The sequence below is a fragment of the Rhinopithecus bieti genome, unplaced genomic scaffold (assembly GCF_001698545.2).
Source record: "Rhinopithecus bieti isolate Rb0 unplaced genomic scaffold, ASM169854v2 scaffold_33432, whole genome shotgun sequence".
NCBI classification, from domain to species: Eukaryota; Metazoa; Chordata; class Mammalia; order Primates; family Cercopithecidae; genus Rhinopithecus; species Rhinopithecus bieti.
The window spans coordinates 13,174-19,405 of record NW_016814481.1 but is presented as its reverse complement, the minus strand read 5'-3'; the positions used below and the strand labels follow the sequence as shown (position 1 = coordinate 19,405).

General features: G+C 51.1%; 1 pseudogene; it reads left to right on the top strand.

The window, feature by feature from the left end:
• Positions 1-2,466: 2,466 nt before the first annotated feature.
• Positions 2,467-4,035, top strand: LOC108514758 (voltage-dependent P/Q-type calcium channel subunit alpha-1A pseudogene; annotated as a pseudogene).
• Positions 4,036-6,232: the final 2,197 nt, after the last annotated feature.

Genomic DNA, 6,232 nt, shown 5'->3' with positions numbered 1-6,232 from the left:
TTCCAAAATGGTTGTACCAATTCCCCTCTGTCGAACAGAATACAAGAGTCAGAAATGGTTTCAGATCCACGTTAGTGACCTTGGGAAAGTTTTTAAGTCTCTCTCACGCTCAGTGTTTGCATCTCTTCCATGGGGCTGCTGCGAAGACTCAGTGGAAACTTGACCCTGGCAGGAATTCCATCAGGGAGCTGTCACTCTTTCCTGAAAAACTCTGGGGTCTTCACAGATCTATGCAGGTAATGCTCCTGCTCTAAAACTGAATACTCTTCTCAGAGAGGTCCATCAAAACAAGTTGTAAGTTCAACTCAGACAGTGCAGCCCTCTCGTATGACTGGCTCTTACCATCTGAGCACATGGGCTTGCTTCTGGTTTTGTATTAGTTGCTGTTCACCTTTGATATCTGAAGCAATGTCAAATACAAAAATCACTGATACTTGGTGAGCAGCACCTTAACAGCCCCTCCTTCTCCCTGAATCCCACACAATTCTATCTCCTTGCAATTCCAGTCACTCTTGGTTTAATCATTTCATCCATATCTTGACAAGTTAGAAAATCTTGAAAGTGTTATGGGGCAATGTGTAAAAGTTGGTGCATTGGCACAGAACAGGGACTTTATATAAAGACATATCATCTTTCCAGAGTGTTCCAAAAGAACCTGAATACTGATATGTGTGTGCGTGGGGGCGAGGGGGGAAGGGAATTAACTAGGATTCAACTAGCTAAGGCTTGAAAGAATATTTGCCTTTTTCATCCTTTCCCCTTCCTCTCCATTTGGCCTTTCTGCCTATACAAGCTCCATGAAAATTCAATGGTTTCTTGGTACGTTCAATTTGGAAGACAGTTTGGTGACATAAGCTCGAAGACACGAATACCCTGTGGATCCAGAAATTCCACACCTAAGGCTATTCCTAGAGACATGCATTCTTATCTGCACCAAAGGTATTTGAGGGAGTAATGTTTAAAAGCCCCAACTGGAAAAAAAAAAAAAAAAAAAAAAAGATTCCCATCAACAAGATGATGGATAAACAAATTGTGGCATAGTCTCTCGATGAAATACTATACAGCAGTGAAAGTGAATAACTCACAGCCACGTGTGACAACAAACAGGTGAATTTTTCTAAAATTCAAACCAGATTAGGATGTATGAATCGTGTGTGTGTGTGTGTGTGTGTGTGTGTGTGTGTGTTTGACAGAGTCTCACTTTGCTGCCCAGCCTGGAGGGCAGTGGTTTGATCTTGGTTCACTGCAACCTCAGACCTCCTGGACTCAAGGGATCTTCCCATCTCAGCCTCCTAAGTAGCTGGGTCTGCAGGTTCCCATCACCGTGCCTGGTTAATTTTTATTTTTAAAAAGGCTTTTGGAGAGATAGGGTCTTGCTATATTGCCCAGGCTTGTTTCAAACCCCTGGCATCAAGCAATCCTCATATGCCTCTGCCTTCCAAAGTGCTGGGATTACAGACGTAGACACCGTGCCCTGCCAGATGAATCTTAAAGACATAATGTTGAACCAAAGAAACAAGAAACGGTAGAATACATACTATATGATTATTCCATTTATATAAAAGCCCAAAAGAAGCAAAGTAAAATTGTATTGGTTAGGAATGCATAATAAGGTAGTCAAACTTTTTTTTTTTTTTTAAAAAGCAAGATATGAATACTATAAAGTCAGGTAGAAATTATTGCTGGAATAAGGGGCTGTGTAAGCGTGTTGGAGAAGGGGGCTCTGCAGAGGTGGTGATGTTCCATTTCTACCCCTAGACTTGGTTTCATGAGTGTTCATTTCAGTTCAATTTCTTAACCCCGTACCTTTATGTTTTATGCATTTTTCTGTGTGCTTATTGAATTTCACCACATGAAAAAGCAGAATGGGAACTAATCACAGCGGTTCTGGAGAGACGTGAGGTACCAAGCAAACTATACCACCCAGAACCCCTATCCAGCCAACGAGGACCTGGTTAATTATTTCCTCCCAGGAGTTCAGACTTGTCACCTCTGGGGTCTCCAAGGTAGAATAAACCCTTAATTCCAATTTGCAGGAGTCTCTGTGATTTGAAACGTTCACAGAAGTAACCCCAAACCACTCTCTCCGCTTTCAAAAATGATCTTTTGCTAAACAGAGCAAATTTGTTTAGAGACTGACGAATCGCACCTCTAGACACAAATCCCCTACTCTTTTCTGTCTTTTAAGTTTTTTTCCTGCCTCCATCCTGCCTTCTTGCAAGATGCTGGGGAGCGTCCGGTTGTCTGCAACCGAAATGGAACCGGGTGGAAAACAGGCTTTCCTCCCAGGGGAGGAGGAAGCACCCCAATTCCCCCTTCCTGCCTCCCAACCATGCGGCGCTCCCCTCTCTCCCCCACAAACTCCGCTGAGCCCGGTCCCCCCGCGCCTCCACGATTGGTCGATTGGTCGCGGGCCCTCATGTGTCGACACTCTGGGTGGGTCCTTCTGCTGTTAAACTCATCAGCTGCTCCCCTTTTCCGCTTGCCGGCCAGTGGTTCAGACCTTTGCGCCCATTTTTTTTTCCTCTTTACCTTCTTCCACCCGCAACCCTCCACACCAGTCTTATTTTAGCAAAACCTAGAGAAGGAGGAGGTGGAGGGATTTGGAGGGTGGAGGGGCATTGCAGCATCCAGGGGCAGCTATTGAGTGGCTAAGCGGAGGGCGCATACCTCTCTCTCTCTCTCTTTTCCCCCTGTTGGGAATTTTCAGGATTTCACTGCTGCAATTTAACCCCAAGATGAGGCACCATTGAGCGAAACGCTGTGCGCACACACACACACACTTCCTCCGGGAGCAGAAGAGGCAGCCGCTGGTGATTCAGGAAGAAATTTTTTTTTTTTTTTTTTTTTAAACCTGGACCCTGCGGTGTGAAGACTCCTTAGGAACCCTCTGGAGCGTCTCACTCCCCCTCCCCCCTCTTACCCTCCCTTCATCTTCTTTATTTTTATTTTATTTCTATTTTTGGAGCTACCGATCTTTCAGCATTTTTAAGGTCTAGGAACTCCAGCAAAACAGAAGGGGAGTTAATTTTTTTTTTTTTTTTTGCTACCCTCCCCACCAGCAAAGACCTGATTTTTTCTTTCTTTATTTTAAAACCTAAATAAATAAATAAGAATAAATTAAATTTTTTTAATGGGCCGCAGCGCACTCCTTGTTGCAAGATGCCAGCCTGACCTGGACCTCGGAGGAATTGAAGCTTCCACTGCGTCCCGGGGGGGCGTTCTTTGCAAACGTTCGCTTCTGTAAAGGGGGTGTGCGTTGGGTGTTTTTTTTTTTAACGTCTTTTTTTTTTTTTTTTTTCCCGGAGTGGGTGGACTGGGGATTGCCTGGATCCTTCCTCGGTTATTTTTTGCTTGCTCTTCTTTTCCCCTCCCCCCTCCTCCCTGCCCCTCCTTCTCCGGGGTCAGCCAGGAAGATGTCCCGAGCTGCTATCCCCGGCTCGGCCCGGGCAGCCGCCTTCTGAGCCCCCGACCCGAGGCGCCGAGCCGCCGCCGCCCGATGGGCTGGGCCGTGGAGCGTCTCCGCAGTCGTAGCTCCAGCCGCCGCGCTCCCAGCCCCGGCAGCCTCAGCATCAGCGGCGGCGGCGGCGGCGGCGTCTTCCGCATCGTTCGCCGCAGCGTAACCCGGAGCCCTTTGCTCTTTGCAGAATGGCCCGCTTCGGAGACGAGATGCCGGCCCGCTACGGGGGAGGAGGCTCCGGGGCAGCCGCCGGGGTGGTCGTGGGCGCCGGAGGCGGGCGAGGAGCCGGGGGCAGCCGGCAGGGCGGGCAGCCCGGGGCGCAAAGGATGTACAAGCAGTCAATGGCGCAGAGAGCGCGGACCATGGCACTCTACAACCCCATCCCCGTCCGACAGAACTGCCTCACGGTTAACCGGTCTCTCTTCCTCTTCAGCGAAGACAACGTGGTGAGAAAATACGCCAAAAAGATCACCGAATGGCCATATCCTTTTGCCCGAACCCCGGCAGCGGCTGCGCCTCCCCCTCCTCCCTCCGCCTCCCCTCTTCCAGGCTGGGAGAGAGACCCGGGGGTGTGATGGGAGGTGGGGAGGAGGAGGGGGTCTTCCAGGGGCTGGGAGAGGGGGCACTGGGAGGAGTGTGAAAGAATCTCTCCACCTCGAGCTGGGTTGAGCTATCCTGGAGGCTTGGGAATGGGTTTGTGGGGGGCTTGGGGGGGCCAGCGGAGAGTGGATCCTTCCCAAGGACCGACTCTAGAATGAGATCTGGGGCCTGGGGTCATGCAGGGGCCTTGGTGGGGGCTTTCGAGCCAGGTCCGGAGGGTTCGGAGTTCTACGGAATGAGCTTGGAGCGGGCTCGGGCCTGGGCGCTTCTGGCCAGGGCAGGGGAACTATGGGGGCCTTGGTTGGGTTTTCTTGGCCGTCCCTCACTGGAGTCCACGCAGGGGAAGCTGGACAGCCTCTCCACTCCTGCTTTCCCCAAGGTGGGGGGCCGCCGCACTTTTAGGGCAGGGCGCTTGGGGGCTCCCAGGGCTAAGAGCAAGAGGGAGTCCATGTAGCCTTCACACTGAGAAGCCAGCACTGGCCGGAGTGAATACCCCAGGGTGGGCCGCTGGTCCGATCTGGAGACGCTAGTGATGGGCTGGGGGCCGCTTATGTCTCTCTCGTGTGTAGGTCCCATTGCCTTTAACTGCTGGTTGGGGAAGCTCATCATCTTTGGGGGTGTAGGGAAATAGAGCCCATTTGCTTTATCTGGGCCCCTCGTCTGGGGAGACCTGGTCTGGACACTTTCGATAAGAAAGACAGAGCGAGAGCAAATGAGGTGGTGGGTCTGTTCTAGAGCACCATGTCCAGCTTTTCCTACCCCAAGTAGCCAAGAGGGAACACCAGGAGAATCAACACCCATGTGGACATCTTAGGTAGGTAAATGCCTTTAACATTTTTTTTTTTTTAAATCAAAGATCCAGAGGAAAAAGGTGAAGTCCACATTTTCGTCTGTGGAGATGCTATCAAAATGCAGATCTGTGTTTCTTTAAATCCCTGCCTGCTTGAAATAAACCTTGAGGAGGGCTTAACATCTATTGAGATGTAGGCAGGCAAGGGTGGGTAATTAGTCGGGCTTTCTAGCAGTTATCTAAGCATGACCCAGATTCCAGGAGGGGGGACACACCCTGCTGCCCAGGCTCGCTGGCCACCATGCCATGCCCAGATGTGCCTCTTCTCCATTCGGTTCCAACCAACTGCCCTCCGTGTAAAAATGAACGGGCCGAATGGGTCCCTGGGGCTCAGTGAGGAGTCCCCCATCCCTTTTGTGTATGTTTTGCAGTTACAGACTCAACGGGGCTGGGCCCTGTGTGGTCCCCGGGGGTTGCTGTTTGAGGAGCATGGTGGGTGGTAGGGGGACTCACTTCAGGGGAGTTCAAAGTTGAGCCTGGCTCTTGGACCCTGGGTGCTGGGATTGCAACAGAGGGCACTGAGGTTTTGGAGTGTGTGAGTGGTCTACTTGGAGGGTGGGGAAAATTAAGAAGTTCAGCAGAGGTGCTTTTGAGGGAAGCATACCTCTAACTACGATGCCGTCTCCGTTGGTGCCCAAGGCAGAGGCCAGATCTTTGCTTCCTAAGTTTCAGCCTGGTTGAGGAGCCTGGTTCTTAAGATTAGCAATTCCTCCCCATCCCAGGCCCGCTGAAGTGCTCAGGGGTCGTGTGATTACTCTGCCCATCAACAGAGTGAGGGGTGGGAGTGCCTTGCAGGAGGGCAGGGTATTCATGCATGCACACCCAGTTAGCTCCAGGAGTGAGAGGGCTTTGCTCGGCTCACAGGTTTCCTCATTGAAAATGGCTTTAGATCGCCTTCTGGAGCCTGGATTTGGAGACTTCTAAGAGGAAAGGAAGGAGGTGGGGAGCCCTTCTGCTGTGTCCTTAGCTTACCTCTGTCCAGCCTGAATCCTGCAGATTGGAGGGCTGTAGGGGGAGAAGGGGATTGCAGTGGCCCCTCAGAAGGGGGAATCGTGGGAGAGGGAGGCAGGTGAATTACGAGTTTTGCTTACCACTTCATCTATTCTTTGGCCAGCTCGCCCAGGGCTTTCTTGCTCTTATGATGAGTTTGTGCATTTTGCTCTCTGTAGACTGTTTTTGTTCTCTTTGGCCCGAGGTAACAAACACATTATACAGCCCTACTCTGGAAGAGAAAACTGCCCACCCCACAATCTGTCATCGAGCCGGGGCGTCCAGGACTGAGCTTTCTCTGTCCTGGATGGAGTGGAGGGCGGCGGCGGGGT